At 40.3% G+C, this 19,349-nt stretch overlaps 1 protein-coding gene across 3 annotated transcripts in view; it reads left to right on the top strand.

The window, feature by feature from the left end:
- clcf1 (cardiotrophin like cytokine factor 1) overlaps nucleotides 1–19,349 on the top strand; it is a 64,658-nt gene that overhangs the window by 29,710 nt on the left and 15,599 nt on the right. The gene's annotated exons all lie outside the window — the stretch shown is intronic.

Genomic DNA, 19,349 nt, shown 5'->3' with positions numbered 1-19,349 from the left:
GCACAGGTCTGGCAGACAGCGCAGAAGCTCGATGCAGCACCCCCAAGTAGGGGATGTCAGGGAACCAATCAGACCATTTATTTAATCTCCCACTGCATTTCTTGGAATACATGATGGAGCTAAATGGCCAGGGACCCAAGAAATATACCCCTAAAGCACTTTCAGAGCCTTTATCATTCATCATCAAAAGCTAAGAACACAGAGCTGGTCTATGCAGCTCCTGCAGAAATAGCTTACTTTTTTGTGGATGCAGAGTGAAAATCTCCTTGATAAGACTCCCAGCTTGGTGCTTCAGTATTAACAATAATTTACTTGCCAATTGGCTTTCCATCTTTTTCTTGCATTCCATTTTGAAGAGTCTTAGTAGAGAGAGAGCAAGGTTGTAAAATGGAAATCGCTTGAAAGTTCTGTTTGCCTGGGACTGACCTGTTGCTGTATGCTTTCAAATAATTTTTAATTATGGTGAGATCATGGTGCTTTTTTGGCAGAATTTGTTCAGAAGGGGCCTTGTCTTCCTCCTAGGCTAAGAAAATGTGATTTCCCCAACGTGACCCAGTAGTTTTCCAACTGAGATTTGAACTCTGATCTTCTCGTGTACACTATACCATGCTGGCTCTTGTCTGATCTATATTCTCCCACAATAGTAAATGTTGCAAAATGTTAGCCTCTTTAAGCCAAAGGGACAAGATATTATGATTCACAGATATAACTTTACTGTCTTAAAGTTTATGCCTTTGACGTTATAACATCATGTCTCTTCCACTTCTTATCCCATCCCCAATACCTGTGATTTTACATAGGCAACTTCTTTTGTGCTGCTATGATCAACTTGCAGTGCCTAAAAACTGCTTCCAGATCCCAATAGAATTTAATACTTCACACCCCTAAATAAATAAACGGTATGGTCCTACCTCCATCACCTTCCTATGTTCATAAAAACTCATATAATAGTTTTTCACCTCTATTTGTTACTGCTTCTTGCTCTGTCTTTAAATAATGGCTGAAAGACTCTGGGAGCTGTAGTCCAAAATTGAACTTTTCCAAACTGTGGGTGAAACAAAGACATGTTTCAAAATAATCATAAATATAAAGTATATAGAGGCCATCTGAACAACTGAAGTTGTTCAGATGAAAGCATGGATTGTTTGTATTACACAGAAAACTGAACTGGGCAAAGGCCAGAGAAGCCATGGCCTCTATGATTTGGGTAATAGCAATCTATACCTTCATGCCATTCATTTTATTCTTTGTGTACATAGTAGTCTTTGTGACTTAAATTTGTTGCCTTCAACTCAATATTCTTGAGATCTTGCGCCCCTTTACGTTTACCCAGTGAAGCGCAAAAACCTAGAAATTCTTGCATGAATAAGAACTGATTTTAAACAAAGCATTACTTTATTTTATATCTATTTATCTCACTTTTCAGCTGAAAAGTGGTCTCATAGTGGCTTTATTAGTTTAAATTTTATGACTGCTAAGCTAGTATGAGTAACATTTTGTGGCAAAAAAGTAGGGAAATAAAATACCTAGACAAATACATGTAGATTCAGCTAATCAGAAGATGACAGTTTCTGCCCTCAAGCTTTCAACTCAAAACAACATGACACAAAAGGAAAAGGAACAGAGTGGGAGGAAGAAAGTGCAAACTGAGGTGCCAGTCCTTGGCGTTTCATAGTAGTACTTAATAACCAGCTAAAACAGAAATAATTTGTGGATAGACCAAGTCTAAAGGAAGCAGGACTCTCAGTAGTGTTGCTGGAGTGACTCTTGTTTTCCATCTCTTGCCTGCAGTTTCTTTCTTGCGCACAATTTTACACACAGACGTCTTATGAGTCCACCCTTATTAACCTATCTGCCAATACTACATTGTAGGCATGCATGCAATTTATGAAACTATTTATTTATTGTGTCCCAGTCTTCAACAATTTCCCAGGAGACTGGGAAACATTCAAAACACAATTTTTTTAAACTTCCATATCAAAACATAGAGCAATCTACTAAAAGCAGTAAAGGGAGTTGTGAGCTGTGAAGAAACATCAAACCCTGCCAAGATAAAATGATCAAATGAAATTGAAAAGCCTGAGAAAATATGGTATTTGCCCAAGGCCAAAATAACACCAGGTTGGATGCCAGGTGAGCCTTTCTGAGGACAGCATTCCTGAATTTGGACACTGTCACTTAAAGTGCCTATGAGGCGTGCGCTACAGAGAGGCAGAAATATGTAGTGAATTGAGTTGTGAAGTATGGGTACATCTACACTGTAAAATTAATGTAGTTTGATGCCACTTTAATGCCATGACTCAATGCAATGGAATCATAGAAGGTATACTTTGGTGAGGCACCAGATAAGGATAGACCATGTAAAACCATAAATCAGACTCTGGGGCCCCTTCCACACAGCTATATAAAATCCATATTGAACTCAATTATATGGCAGGGTGGAGTCAGATAAGCCAGTTCAAAGCAGATATTGTAGATTAACTGCCTTGATATTTTAAGTTATATGGCTGTGGGGAAGGACCAACATATTTGGAGAGAAGATCCTGCAGTTACACTAATCCTAAACTGGATAACTAACTTTAAAAATCAAAACTAGCCCTTTGAACTGAATCTGGAACTACAACCCTGGTATTCCTCATCGTTAGACATCACAACTAAAGCGGATGGGACTTGTGATGTAGTAACATCTAGAAGACTGCAGTTCATTCTGTTTCGCCAGCCAATGGGGTTTGAATTTAGACACAAGGTTTGTGGACATGTCTGACTTTAAATTGTCCTTTAATCTTTCCCCAACCAAAATCCCCATTATCCCCAGTCTGCAATTCCCATTATCCCCAGTCTGCATGATAGATAATCAAAAGTGATGGGAGCTGTCTTTCAGTAACATTTGGGAATCCAAATTAGGTAAAAACTTAAGAGCATGGATCACTGTTAAAAATACAGGGTTTTTAATTAAATTAAATTTAATTTAAATTGTGAATCGGGAGTTCTTTTTCAAACACCCTGTATATATTGTTGGCCTTCTGTATCCAGGGATTCTCCGTCCATGGGTTCAACAGGCCTTTAAAGGCAAATATAAGGCTGATGTGGCCCTTGATGAAAATGAGTTTGACATTCCTGGCTTAAAGTAAAATATGGGTATTTCAGAATAGTAGGAACAAATGGTGTAGTAGTTTCGGTGTTTCATTAGGACTCCAGGAACCAAAGGTTCAAATTCCTCTTCTGTGGTGGTATTGCTAGAAGAAAAGAGGCATTTTTCATTTGACTGTATTTTGTAGACAATATTGATCCAACCTAAGTTGTCCCTCTGCTTTATGGTTCAGTTCCAACTTACATTTTATGGCCGCTACTTTTCTCTATTCTGCTGGTTATCAATTTGCAGGCGTTGTGAAACGTCCAAAGTGGGACTTCTTTCCCACCAGCCTGCTCCAGGTTTCTGCTTTTCCCAGTGAAGTTTAGACAAGGGGGGGTGGGTGGGGGTCAGGCACCCCATTGCTTCCCAGATGTTGAAGGCAACACACCAACAAATCTGGAGTTTGTTCACAACTCCTACAATGCTTCCAACCTCTTGTGTGATACGTTCTAAGTTCCTGTTGCTTGATGGCCTCCTAACAAATGTATACTGTATCCCCTTGCGACCTGCCATGTGTGAATTGCCAGCACTTAAAAGAGTGATTCTCCTTGCAGGGAGATCCATTAGAAGCACCCTATTTTGTCTGGGAATTGGATTTATTCGAGGATTAATATTTTTGTAGTTAGTCTGACATCTTCGAACCCTTTTCAGTTTTTTTGTTTGACTTGCAGAGCAAATCAGCAAACTGGTTTGTACCTTCATTTTATTTTCATTTATTTTTATCCTGTCTTTCTCCCAACATAGGGACTAACAATAAATGTTACTATGCAAATAAATGCAATATAAATGCATTAAAATATGAATATGGTAGACTATCAGTTAAGCAGCACCCATGGGATTGGTATCTGCCAGGTAAATTATGACGATGATGTTTATTTATACCCCGCTTTCCCTCCCAAAGGGGACTCTAAGCAGCTTACATTAAAAGTATGACCACATAATTTAAACTATACAAATATGCATTCAAACAGAATTAAACATATGAATTTAATAAAAGGTTTACAGTATTAAAATTTAGTTAAAATCAATTAAAACATATTCAAAGCTACCCAACAGGATGGTCCACAAATCAATCCACAAATTCATGTTGTAGTTGGGTTGCTGTGAGTTTTCCGGGCTGTATGGCCATCTTCCAGAAGCATTCTCTCCTGACGTTTTGCTCACCTCTATGGCAGGCATCCTCAGAGGTTGTGAGTTCTGTTGGAAACTAGGCAAGTGGGGTTTATATATCTGTGGAAGGTCCAGGGTGGGAGAAAGAACTCTTGTCTGTTGGAGGCAAGTGTGGATGTTATAATTAATCACCTTGATTAGCACTGAAAAGCCTTGCACCTTCAAAGCCTGGCTAATTCTTTCCTGGGGGAATCCTTTGTTGGGAGGTGTTAGACTTTTCAAAGCTAATCAAGGTGATTAATCACAACATTCACACTTGCCTCCAACGAACAAGAGTTCTTTCTCCCACCTTGGACCTTCCACAGATAGATAAACCTCACTTACCTAGGTTCTAAAAGACCTCACAACATCTGAGGATGCCTGCCATAAATGTGGGTGAAATGTCAGGAGAGAATGCTACTGGAACATGGCCATATAACCCGGAAAACTCACAGCATCCCAGGGATTCCAGCCATGAAAGCCTTCAACAACACTTTGTAGTTGCTTAAGAGTTACTATTAAAAATAGGCCTGACCCCATCAAATGCCATACCATAAAACTCTATTGACTAGATATTAATATTGAAATAAATGAATGAAAAGCAAATACAGTGGAGTCTCACTTATCCAACATTCACTTATCCAATGTTCTGGATTATCCAACGCATTTTTGTAGTCAATGTTTTCAATACATCGTGATATTTTGGTGCTAAATTCGTAAATACAGTAATTACTACATAGCATTACTGCGTATTGAACTACTTTTTCTGTCAAATTTGTTGTCTAACATGATGTTTTGGTACATCATTTGTAAAATCATAATCTAACTTGATGTTTAATAGGCTTTTCCTTAATCCCTTCTTATTATCCAACATATTCGCTTATCCAACATTCTGCCGGCCCGTTTATGTTGGATAAGCGAGACTCTACTGTAAATACAAACTTAACATAATCCAGTTCAACTGTAGTATAAAATTTATTTTTCTGTGAATGCAGTATTATTTCTTTGATTGTTTTGTTTTTCCGGTTGCTTGAGAGTTCTGGTTGCAAGAGTTCAGAATACCTAGAGACTGCTGTGTTTATTTTTATCCTGCCTTCCTCCTGATATAGGGAGGAGCAATAAATATGACACAATGTACATCAAAACCATGTAAATGTATTAAAATAGTATAACACTTTTTAAAAAACCTCTGGTGTCATCGAACATAAAAATATTAAAAGACACAAAAAAGAACCAACACAGCTGGCCCAAAAAAAGCCTATTGGGAAGCAATAGTGATAGGATCCGAAATGTGGATTTTTTTTTTTTTGTTTTGAAAGGCGATGAGGAATGTGCTTGTGCTTGAGCGTTAAAAGGAAGTCGGTGGGTGGGATTGTGCGCGCGGTGCGTGCTTGTGCGGGGGGGATCTCTGCTCGGCGGATCCTGCCCCCAGCCCCCCCCCCCCGCCCTCGCCTCTCCAGGCCGGGCTCTTAAAGGGACGTCGCGGCGCCTCCGCCGGCCAAGTGACCCAGGTGAAGGAACATGTGACACCTGCTTTAATGGGCTGCCGGCTTCCTCCGCTGAACCGGGGCCAGCTCCACTCCGGCCCCGGGCCAAGCCGGCAGGGAGGGGGGCGCGCCGAGGGGGGGGGAGGAGGAGGTGAGGAGGGGGCCAAGGCGAACGCCCACTCCTTCGTCCCAGCTGCTTTGCCGGCGGGACCTGCTCTTGCCATTACGGGCGGGCTGCCCAGACCAAACCCTCCTCTAGACCCTTCCCTTTTATCTTGCTCTCGCCGAATCTACGGATTATGACGGCATGGGCTTTATGACGTTAGTACCCCGCTAGCCAATCGTCTCTGAAAGAGCCGTCAGATATTTGCATGGTGCCCTCTGACTGGCTGCGTGGCTGACAGCGGTGGGCAAAGTAGCCCCATGGGGATCCAGCACCACCTATTAAGCTAAAATCAGGGCCAGCTAACACCTCCCAACAAAGAATTGTATTTATTTATTTTTTATTATTATTATTATTATTTATTTTTCGTGTCAGGAGCAACCGAAGTTGCTTCTGGAGTGAGAGAATTGGCCGTATGCAAGGACGTTGCCCAGGGGATGCATGGATGTTTTTGATGTTTTACCATCCTTGTGGGAGGCTTCTCTCATGTCCCCGCATGGAGCTGATAGAGGGAGCTCATCCACACTCTCCCCAGCTGGGATTCGAACCTGGCAACTTTCAGGTCAGCAACCCAACCTTCAAGTCACTTAGTCCACTACGCCATCTGGGGGCTCCATTTATTTATTTATTGCATTTCTATACCACTTTTCTCACCCCTGGGGGGGGGGGGGGAGGGGGCGGAGCCTTCAGTGGCTTAGGGGATAAAAGCCTTGTGACTTGAAGGTTGGGTTGCTGACCTGAAGGCTGCCAGGTTCGAATCCCACCCAGGGAGAGTGCGGATGAGCTCCCTCTACCCTGTTTCCCCTAAAATAAGACATCCCCAGAAAATAAGACCTAGTAGAGGTTTTGCTGAATTGCTAAATATAAGGCCTCCCCCTAAAGTAAGACCTAGCAAAGTTTGTGTTTGGAAGCATGCCCGCTGAACAGAACTCCAGAGCATGCAGGATTGGTAAATGTACGTACCATAGATTGTTGTACATGGAAATAATGGCAGTAAAAAGAAATACTTGATAGGATTCAAAGTTTGTCTGGTTATGCTGGTTTGTGATGACAACCACTGTAGAGTATATAATAAATGTTCATTTTTTTGTTCAACAATAAATGTGAATTCTTCTTCATGGAAAAATAAGACATCCCCTGAAAATAAGACCTAGAGCATCTTTGGGAGCAAAAATTAATATAAGACACTGTCTTATTTTCGGGAAAACACAGTATCAGCTTCAGCTCCATGCGGGGACATGAGAGAAGCCTCCCACAAGGATGGTAAAACATCAAAACATCCAGGCATCCCCTGGGCAACGTCCTTGCAGACGGCCAATTCTCTCACTCCAGAAGCAACTCCGGTTACTCCTGACACGAAAAAAAAACCCTGGGGGGGACTCAAAACGGTTTGCAACATGGTGAGTGGCAAATTTAGTGCCTCACAATAGAAAAATACATACATCACATATCTAAAATAGCATATACAGTAGAGTCTCACTTATCCAACATAAATGGGCCGGCAGAACGTTGGATAAGCGAAAATGTTGGACAATAAGGAGAAATTAAAGAAACGCCTATTAAACGTCAAATTACGTTATGATTTTACAAATTAAGCACCAAAACATCATGTTTTACAACAAATCGACAGAAAATGCAGTTCAATCCACGGTAACATTATGTAGTAATTACTGTATATACAATTTTAGCACCAAAACATCGCAATGTATTGAAAACATTGACTACAAAAACATTGGCTACTAACAAATTGACTACAAATAAAGATAGAATAGTATAAAATGAACTTACAGTAACAACATTGTCAAAAATTAAATCCGAAAAAAGTTAAGTCCTTGCTGCCTAGAGAAACAGCTGTGGATCCAGGCGGGAGGCACACTGCGTTGGATAAACCAGAACGTTGGATAAGCAAATGTTGGATAAGTGAGACTCTACTGTAATTGTAAATCAAAACCTTTAAAACTATAAAACATCAATCATAGACATTAACATTAAACATAAAACATTAACATCAACCAATTGCATCGTTCCCGAGGATATTATTTCACTGCTTCGTTGCTGCTGTCACTCACCAAATGCTTGCTTGAATAGTAAAAAAGGTAAAGATGTTCCCCTGACGTTAAGTCCAGTCGTGTCTGACTCTGGGGGTTGGTGCTTATCTCCATTTCTAAGCCGAAGAGCCGGCATTGTCCGTAGATGCCTCCAGTGTCATGTAGCTGGCATGACTGCATGAAGTGCCATTACCTTCCTGCCAAAGCAGTACCTATTAATCTACTCACATTTGCATGTTTTTGAACTGCTAGGTTGGCAGAAACTGGGGCTAACAGCGGGCGCTTACTCTGCTCCCCCGATTCGAACCTGCAACCTTTCGGTCTGCAAGTTCAGCAGCTCAGTGCTTTAGCACGCTGCGGCACTGGGGGCTTGAATGGCCAGGTTTTAATTTGTTTTCTAAATGCCAGGCAGGAGGCAGTAAACAGGCAGACCTTGGAACTAGTCAGTGCTAATTAAGGTGGCCAATGGAAACATTCACCTGCCTACAACAGACAAGAGTTCTTTCTCCCATCCTGGACCTTCCACAGATATATAAATCCCACTTGGCTAGTCTCCAGCATACCTCATTACTTCTGAGGATGCCTGCCATGGATGCAGGCGAAACGTCAGGAAAGAATGTTTCTGGAACATGGCCATACAACCTGGAAAACCCTCAGCAAGCTATTAAAAAGCATAGGCTGGAGTCAAGAGTGGGCATACATTATTACATAAGGCAGTCCCCGAGTTACAAACACCCAACTTACAAATTACTCGTAGTTAAGAATGGGGATGAGACAACAGGAAGTGAGAGAAATCTACCCCTAGGAAGGCAAATCAATTCCTGAAAGAGTTATCAAGCCCAATTTTTCAAAATCCAATTCTCACAGGGACAGAAAGTGAGGTGAAATCTTCTGATCAGGGGCACAGACAGTCAAACAAACACCACAGGGGTGTGAACCCTTCCCTATGCTATCCAAAGCTAAATAAAATTGGTTGGAGTTACACTTTAAAAATGTACTTGTTCAGAATTACATACAATTTCAATTTCAGAATAAACCTACAAAACCTATCTTGTTCGGAACTTGGGGACTGCCTGTAGTCTTTTTGGTTTCATATATACGTGCTTTCAACAGTCGATTTTTTTTTTCTGTGTCAGGAGCAGCCTGAGTCGCTTTTGGTGTGAGAGAATTGGCCGTCTGCAAGGATGTTGCCCAGGGGATGCCCGGATGTTTTGATGTTTTTACCATCCTTGTGGGAGGTTTCTCTCATGTCCCCGCATGGAGCTGGAGCTGATAGAGGGAGCTCATCCGCACTCTTTCTGGGTGGGATTCAAACCTGACAGGTCAGCAACCCAACCTTCAAGTCACAAGGCTTTAACCCACTACTCCACCGTCGATGATGCAAGCAGACTTCTTTTAAAGTAACAAGATTGTTTACTGATAATGTCTTGTATTCAAAGATACAGGCACGTTTCTTTTGTCAGGGGTTAAAAACTTTGAAACGTTTAAAAGAGAGTTTGTATCTTAAACTGATAACCTTTGACAGTTTCTTCATAAACTGTAATGCTTTATATAGCTCTCTCTAATAAGAGTTTACTTTCCAAGAAAACACAAGCCTTAATAGTTTTATTACTTCCTAACACTGCCTAACACAGACTTCTGCACTCAAGCATCAACTGACTTCTCCAACTGACTTTTCTAACTGTCATCCTTTTTAAAAACGGAACATTCTAAACTGTCACTGAGTCAGTCACTGTGATCTCCAGCCACACTTTAGGTATATAGAGATGAGGTAGCTGCAAACTAAATAGACATATACTTCAGGTTATAAAATTATATAGTAGAATCTCACTTATCCAACATAAATGGGCTGGCAGAACATTGGATAAGCAAAAACGTTGGATAATAAGGAGGAATTAAGGAAAAGCCTATTAAATGTCAAGTTACGCTATGATTTTACAAATTAAGCACCAAAACTTCATGTTTTACAAGTCTGCCACTTGTTTGGAGTGTGGCTGCACTTGTGTTGTTGTTGCGCGTTGCTGCCTTGAGAAACAGTTGTGGATCCAGGCGGGAGGCAGTTTCATTGGATAATACAGAACGTTGGATGAGCAAAGGTTGGATAAGCAAGACTCTACTGTACTAATAAAAAAACAAATATCAAATAGAGGAGGTTTGAGAAGGTTGCTTCTTCCAACAACAACAACAATAATAACTTTTCTCACAAATTGCCCATTTTTGGGATATTCAATCAGATTCAACTGTAAGAAATCATAACATTTCTTCAATCCTTCGCAGACCCCGTGTGACAACATTGCTGACCCCAGGCTGAGAACCACTGCTTTACACATATAGTGTAATTCTATGCACAATATTTGTAACCAGTTTGTGCATGGAACAAAATTTCTGTACACAGAAGCATCAGAAAGCAAAGGAGTTGCTATGTCAACCAATCATGTGGATAATTTGGGATTTTGGACCTTTTTGAATTTTAAGATAAAATATATGTAATTTGTATTATTACATAGGGTCCACTGATATTTTACCTTATATGTGCCATGAACAACCTTCAAAGCCTTTTCTACTGCCAGGAGTGTTAAACCTTGAGAACAGTAAGGACAGGAGTTCTTAGGTAGCCAGATGCCCATTTATTTGCCTCATCTTGGAAGTTAAGTAAGTCAGGCCTGATTAATACTTGAATGGGGGATCACCAAGGAATATCAGAGGATGTAGGCAATATTTCAGAGGAAGGAAATGGCAAACCATCTCTGAATATTATTTGCGTAAGGAAACCCTACAAAAGTGACGCTAGGCCAGTGAGTCCAAGGTGCTGTATACAGGATAATGAGCATATGGTGTCCTGATTGCAGGCTTAGTGCCAAGGCCATAATCCCATTGTCAATTGTATTGTGCCAGGGCTGCTGGAACAGAATACAGTAGAGTCTCACTTATCCAACACTCACTTAGCCAACATTCTGGATTATCCAACACATTTTTGTAGTCAATATTTTCAATACATCGTGATATTTTGGTGCTAAATTCGTAAATATAGTAATTACTACGTAACATTACTGCGTATTGAACTACTTTTTGTGTCATTGTATAACATGATGTTTTGGTGCTTAATTTGTAAAATCATAACCTAATTTGATGTTTAATAGGCTTTTCCTTAATCCTTCCTTATTATCCAACATATTAGCTTATTCAACATTCTGTCGGCCCGTTTATGTTGGATAAGTGAGACTCTACTGTACAATCAGCTGGGATGCTTCTGTGGGAATTTCTTTGCTAGCACACTCAAGGATCTGGGTATTTATTGATTCAGGTTAATTTTGCTTAGAGGAGCCCCCAGTGGCGCAGTGGGTTAAACCCTTGTGTTGGCAGGACTGATAACTTGAAGGTTGGTTGCTCACCTGAAGGTTGCCGGTTCGAATCCAATCTGGGGAGAGCACAGATGAGCTCCCTCTATCAGCTCCAGCTCCATGTGGGGACATGTGAGAAGCCTCCCACAAGGATGGAAAAAACATCAAAAACATCTGGGTGTCCCCCTGGGCAACGTCTTTGCAGACAGCCAATTATCTCACACCAGAAGTGACTTGCAGTTTCTCAAGTCGATCCTGACATGAAATAAAAGTTTGGCTTAGGACAGTGGTTTTTAAAGCTGTTTGATGTGGCAGGCTAGCAGGTGTCCCTTCCCCCATGTGCCAGGGACTGGCATCATATTTTTGTGTGTGATGGATCCTCTCTCTTGGCTGGACCACACATCCAATCCTCTGGCTTCTGTCACTGACCTTCCGCTTTCCCCTCTTCCTTTTATGGAAAACTTGCCAAGGACCCCCAGCAAGTCTTCACAGAAGGGCACCAGTCCATGGGCTATCAGTTTATTTAGCACTTGCTTAGTATACAGCTGTCACTTTGTAAAAAAAAGAAGCTCTGTATTTGTTACAGTAGACTGACATATATATTAGGCAATTTCTAGAAAAGTAGCCATATCAACTAGTTGCAGCAAATCTGGTAGTCTTGTGATAACTTAAAAACAAATTCATGTATTGTGGTGTATACTTAAATTGATACAGACTACTTCACCCAATTCGTAATAAAAATGATGGGAAATATATTTCTCTGTTAAATATCTGCATGTCAAAATAATAGTAAACAATTTTAAGCGAGTTAAAAAAATCTGTGTCCCTATCTAGGAGAAAAGCACTCTTTCTATGGAAAGACTGTGGAATCATATTTTTTAGCAATTGGTTGGTGTGTGCCTTCAAGTCAATTCTGATTTTTGATGACCCTAAGGCAAACCTGTCACCGGGTTTTCTTGGCAAGATTTATTCAGAGGAAGTTTGCTTCTGAATAAGGCTGAGAGAGTGTGACTTCCCAAAAGCCACTCAGAGGGTTTCCCTGACCAAACAGGGAGATTTATTAAATGATAAACCTTCAGGCTAACATTTCACGACCCCTCAAAGTAATATTTCCAAGCTATCCTATCAACACTGAATACATCCAAAAACACCCAAGTGGGTTTTTATTTGTTCAGTCAGAAACTTTATGTTAGATAGAGCTAGATGGGATGAATGAGTAGAAGCATTTAAGCCATGCCGCTGCATCTATATAGCTTTCCCACCGAGGAGGGCAAGAGGATTCAAAAGCAGATTCCTGTGACTCTTATTTCAGACCTGCTTTTTCTGTAGAGATGGGAGGGGGAAAGAGAGATTATTGTTCATTTCCATATATCAATTTATTTGCAAACACAAGATTTTATTGTCACCCATTACCTGACGCTAAGATTGAGCAAAAGCCATGATCATCATGTTCTGAGCAAGTTGACCATGTTGTATTCCAGAACATATATAATAATATATTGAAGTCTAATCTCAGGCATGGATGTGAAACTAGTTTTCAGTTGGTACTTTGTACTTAACTAGATTTTATGCAGAGGGAAAAATTAATGGCAGAAACCAAGCCAAGTAAGAATTACAGTTGCTTGCTCATTTGGATCCATTGAACAATCGGACGGAGGCATCTTACACAATTTTTCAGCTCAATGACGGTTGACTTGGCTACTGAAAAAATCACATTAATTTAGCACTGGACAGGGTTGTGCATATGTTTATATGTTTACGGTTGCTGCTCTATATGGGCTATGGCTCTCAACCCACTACTAGGATTTCTTCTGTAGCTCAATGGCAGGGATCTACATTTTAGAAGTACAGGAGATTGAATTTGACCACGGCTGATACCATGATAGGTTCCAGATGTTTGCTGTTTTATTAACATATACATTGAAGTCACTTTCCATACCAGTGCAGTTGAACGTCTTAGGAGCAGGACAGCTAGCTGCTCAAACCAGGACCCTTTCTCCTGGTTGCCGTTAGCAATGGATGAAATACTAAAGTTGTAGATGGGCTTCTTATATACTACAGTATATAAGAACTCAGTTTTTACCCTATATAGGCAATTTTTGGTTGATTTGTTACTGGAAAGATACTGTTAGTCTGGAGAAGTATCTTTTCACCCAGCCCAATACTGTGTCAGATGAAAAAAGGAGTCATCTGCATTTCATGCCTCTTGGTTTACTGGCCCATTTCCATTCAAAGTAGGGAAGATAAGAAAAGGATTTTTTCCCAGTATGGAATTTACCTAGAGTTTTCTGGACAATATAATGGTCCTTATGCACAGTGAAGGCAAATTCAGGATTGGCGTCAAGTGAAAACTTTGCGGAGGAGAGGCATATTAAACAAAATATGTAAAACAATACAAAAATCCCCCTTAAGATCTTTGTTTCATAGAATAGCAGAGGGTGGGCTGACTGGAGACTTGTGGATGTAGTTGTTGCTGTTTTACTAGAACACTGAGATCCATTTACCTGAGCCTCATACAAAAGACATTCACTTAAAATTTAAGACGTCTGAGCACAGGAGTTTCTTTTTGAGTGCCAGAAGAACTGATCTGATTTTGCAGAACTCCTTCCACATAAAAGCCCACTCCTCCTTACTTTAAACTTTATCCATTTTAGCAATATAAGCATATGCGTGTTGTTTTATTGCTATTGTTAGACAATTGGGAACTTGAAATCCATGGTGATTTATTGCAAATGAGCCAGTGATCTATGGTAAATCCAAATCTACTGCTATTCACTCCTATGCTACGGTGTAGTGAACTCCCTTGCTTTTTGTCGGATCAACTGATTTAGACGTGTGTTTCTCAACAGTGCTATTCAAAGCAGTGGTGTCTGGACCAGTGCAAGCCCCTGAGCAATTTTGGTTCCCAGAAAGAAACATTTATAGCCCATAGACTCAAATAGGGCAACAGTTCCCTTGGTAAATATTGCTAGCCCTTCACATCAGACAACTTGATAGCAGTGCTGCACAACACAAGGTATATGGGCCCATTTACTGTCCCCCTTGCAAGTAATGCTTATTGCCTGTAGCTCATTGCGTGCTTCCTCATCTTTGTAGCCAATGATAGAGGGATATTTGTTTGGCTGCCTATTCCAACAGCAAAAGAAGTATGCAGGTGAGGAATCTATAGCCCTTTCCTCACATTATTTGATTTCCTACTATCTCACTCCATCCTGATTGTATTTTTCTTGTTCAAGCCTAGGTAGTAGAGTTGTGCTGCTCACCTTTGAGAGAGGGACTGGAGAACCATATTTAGGCCCTGAGATCTGAAAACTCTAGGAGGGACTGAAAGGCATGGGGGCAGAAGAAGTGAAGTGCAGAGAGACTTGTATAGTGTATGAGGAGGCACAGACATCAGTAGAAAACACAGGACTTGCAAGGTGGAGATGCAGAGAAATGTTTGTGGTGAAGGGAAACAAAGAGAAAGGAAGCCAGTGAACACAAGGAGAAGGAAGAGGTGGTCCAAATACAGGGTGTTTGAAAAAGAACTCCCTATTCACCATTGAAATTAAATGGTGAATAAGGAGTTATTTTTCAAACACCCTGTATTTCACATTAACTGCAGAAGAACTTGTTTCTGTTGTTACAGTTTTTATTCGGCATATTTTTAAACCCAGTCTGTCTTTTAAATTTTATTTTGTAGTTATGATTTATAGTTATATTTTAAAATATAAAAATGGTTCTCAAGGATTTGATTTCTGCAACCAGCTGCAGTCTGAATACTCACCAGCATTCACATTCCTTGTAAGCTATTTGCAGCCTTTTCGCTCCGGATTTCACAGATCCACATCAGTCAGTAATTCCTCTGCAATGGCAAAAATGGTAACAACAAATATGTTGACTCTTACTAAGTTCTCCATCTAAATTTGTTTTTATTCTTAGCTCAGGGAAGAAAAATGTCAAATACAAGGGATAACAAAATACAGCATCTCATGGGATTTGTGGGATAAGTCCCCTTCTGACTTATAATGACCCCATCAATTTCATAGGATTTTCTTAGACAAAGAATACTTAGAGGTGGTTTTGCTAGTTGCTCACACTGAAATGTAACCTATAGTACCTGTTGTTAGTTGGCAGTCTCCTATTCAAATACTAACCAAAGTGACACTGCTTAGCTTCCAATATCAGATAAGATGAGGTGCCTTCAGGTTATTTAGGCCTGTGAACAATAAATATGATCAATAAAATACATAACAGAACATGAACTCATGAGTTCCAATTCAAAGAAGAGAGATTTCACCAAATATGGTGGAGAACTTACTGTAAGAGCTGTTTGACAGTGAAATAGAGGGGTTGTAGATTCTCCTTTAGAGGTCTCTAAACAGATTGGATGTACATTGAAACTGTTGAATTGTGTATTGCATTGCAGGGGCCAGAGTAGACATCCCTTGCATTTCTTACAACTGTATCATCTCACAGGATAAGTAAAATTAAGTAAATCGTTGGTTTTCTCTTAAGTTTTGCCACACCGTTTTGAAATTAAACAGAGGACTTTCCTACCCCCTTCACATTTAATCCTTTTCTCCACTTTCTTTAAGATTTATCTGTTTGATTTGCTATCACATGTGATATCTATATCTCCTCCCACTGTCTCCGCCCCTGTCATTTGTCCTCAAAACCCTTCAGCTACAAGAGATTTAAGGTATCAGTCTTAAGCAGTGGTTCTCAACCTGTGGATCCTCAGGTGTTTTGGCCTACAACTCCCAGAAATCCCAGCCAGTTTACCAGCTGTTAGGATTACTGGGAGTTGAAGGCCAAAACATCTGGGGACCCACAGGTTGAGAACCACTTTTTCTGGAATCGTTTGCCCTCAACAGCCTTCCAGTGAAGCTGAGTTAAGGCAGCCTTTTTAAACACTTATTTCAGTGGGAGTCACACAGCCTGAAAAAGCATTAGCAGTTGTTTAAAAAAGATATAAATTTCCTCCTCGATTCTAAAGATTATGGCAGAAGAAAGGATACCTATCTCGGCTCCTCCCCCATGATGATGTCATCATTTTATTTACAAACAGGGCAAGAGGAGATTTCCATCACATGTTAAATTGGGCGTTTTCACATGTCTGTGTGCAAGGAATTGAAAAATAAGTAGCTTGCCAATCAACTTATGAATTGTGGAAAAAACACACACTTTAGAAATGGCAAAATACCTGGAACCCACATTTGAAGCATGCGTCATGTGTTGGGCTCCATGGGTTGCTGATTCTTAAGTGGCTAGAAACACTGATTTTATTAGTAAAACTAATCCTAAAAAAATAAAGAGTGCCCTGTATTTGTGATTTGTTTAAAGACAGAAGTTTCTTGCCTACAAGAGCTTTAAAACTATTACAACTATTAAAATTATATTCTTGCTGAATCTCACAGGCTGATGATAGCTTTTATCCAGGAAAAAAAATCCAATACAAGGATGCAAAAAATGCACAGTACAACTTTAAAACATACTGTTAGGTTATGTTTCCGGGAATACTGAAAAGGATTATTAGGCAACATAGACACTAATGATGACTGTGGCAAAAAAGCTACATGGCTCTTTGGATATGGCTTTTAATTACAGTGGCACCAGAGGAAATGAAATCATTCTTGCAGCCACCACAAATTCACAAGTTTTGTGTGGGTTTGCCCCCACAAGCATCCCCGATAACCAGACCAGCATTTGCACAATTGTGGTTTGTGTGTTAGGCTGTGAACCATCCCACCTTTCCTGCTTTCTTTCTGACCCAGTGGCATCCAGCAGCAGTGGTTTTCCCCTGCTTATTTCAGGAAACACAAATTCCCTAGAACTTGTCCGCAAAAGGATGTGAGGCTTGTGAAAAGCCACATACCCAACTCCTTTGTCAATCTCATAAAAATGCCAGGCACATCAAGCACACATCCATCCTTGCGAAATCTGTAGAACGTGAGTTACGATTCCTGTCTTCCGCATCTGTCCTTTGACGATGTAGAACAAGACAGGAAATCTGCGGTTGAGGTTCACGCTGATGTTGCCTTACATCTGGCACACAGTTATATGGTATTCTGGAGTAAGACTGACTACTCTTTATCACTAATCAATCCCACCTCCGCCATCAAGATACATTCCGAAACTCAAGAAGACACAAAGGAAAACAGTGATGAAGGGAAGGAGAAAAATTAAGCAGATTTAACTCTGTCTGGGGGCTTGATATACAGACACAATTAATGGACTAATTTCATCTCACTTACAACTGCTTTTTATTAACCTGCCTTTTTGCTACAGTGCTGCATGGATGCTATGTCCTTTCTGCCTCCCTCCCCCTATTTTAATGTGATTTTGCAATCTGTTTATCGAGAAGAGAGTCGGGTCAGCTAGCTAATGAATACAGGTAGCAGTGTATCATACCACATACGTTTGCCAAATGTATGACAACATCAGCATGGAGCCTGACCTTTCTACTTCCTGGCTTGTTAGAGCTTGGGAAACAAAAGGAAGAAAAAGTTTCGTATGCTTAAGACTCATATTAAATGTTCATTTGCTCAGAAACCTGTATTACCTCTGATTGGGATGGTTAAAGTTGAAGCTGATCACAGAACTAAATATTGGTGGTTGCCTAGGTAAAAGCAATCACAGACTCGTGCTCATGCAAATAGAGGTTAGCATGTATCATTAGCATAGGTACTTCAGGTTTCAAAGAGGAAATTTTTCCAGTCTGAAAACAATACACAAACTTTTAAAAATTAGAGAAAAAAAACCCCTCACAGTATGGCATGTGGATAAAGACGTTTGATAATTTCACAAAAAGCTTTTAAAGATATAAACAGTATTTCAGTCACTACCAGTTTTAAACTGTTAAAAAGATCATAAATGTTAAAGTATGCAAAGTTGAGGGCTACACATTATGCTAACTACATACCCTCCTAACTGTCCCAATTTTGTAAGGATTAATATTCTTTTCAGCTGCTATTAAAATGTCTCTTTTCCTTTCACTATTCTCTTTATCATCTACTTAATTCCTCCAAACTGAGTTTAAACTGCTGAAGTAGTTTGCACTCGGTTCACTCACAGGACAGAGAGACGAGGAGGAGTGGAAACTCCATGCTCTTTCCTGTAAGTTCAGGCCAAAGCAAACTGCACTAACCTATTCCAGCATATGCCTTCTTTCTCACTGTTAATTTTTGATGTGGTTTCACACTTGTCTCGGTTTTCACCTCTGGAATTTTGGAGAGTATGTAAATATAGATAATAAATACCTGTGAGAAGTCTTGTAATGTGCATGTGAATTATGCATAACTATACTATTAAGTTATGTCCGGTTTAACCTGTGATGCAGCGGGTTAAACCGCTGAACTGCTGAACTTGTTGACCAAAAGGTTGGTGGTTCGAATCTGGGGAGCTGGGTGAGCTCCTGCTGTTAGCCTCAGCTTCTGCCAACCTAGCAGTTTGAAAACATGCAAATGTGAGTAGATCAATGGGTACCGCTCTGGCAGGAAGGCAACGGCGCTCCATGCAGTTATGCCAGCCACATGACCTTAGAGGTGTCAACGGATAATGCTGGCTCTTTGGCTTAGAAATGGAGATGAGCACCAACCCCCAGAGTCGGACACGACTAGACTTAACATCAGGGGAAAACCTTTACCTATACTATTAAAACACCATCAGAAACAATATTTTAGATTTCTTTCAGATAATAAAGCAAAGAGTTTAGTAACACCTTTAACAGGCTCAACTGAAATGCTGCAGAGGTGTGCAAGTTTTCAAATTATTCAGAACTCTTCATCAGGCTAGCTAGCTGGTAAATAAACAGGCAATTTGAGTAAAACAGAAAATAGTCCAGCTGTTGTGACCATGAAGTCTGCTGCTAGAGCATGTGTCAAGATGGAAATTGCAGACCAGATAATGATGTGGAAACTGTCAATTATCGTCTTGAAAAAAGAGGTCTGTTCCAAAAATAGTTATGGTAACCTATGGAAGAAAATGCAATATATTTACAGCATACAGTAGAAATAGCCTGCCAAAGAGAAAGAGGTGAAATATTTA

The sequence above is a fragment of the Anolis carolinensis genome, chromosome 1 (assembly GCF_035594765.1).
Source record: "Anolis carolinensis isolate JA03-04 chromosome 1, rAnoCar3.1.pri, whole genome shotgun sequence".
In the NCBI taxonomy this organism is placed as follows: domain Eukaryota; kingdom Metazoa; phylum Chordata; class Lepidosauria; order Squamata; family Dactyloidae; genus Anolis; species Anolis carolinensis.
This window is presented reverse-complemented; position numbering and strand designations above follow the sequence as displayed.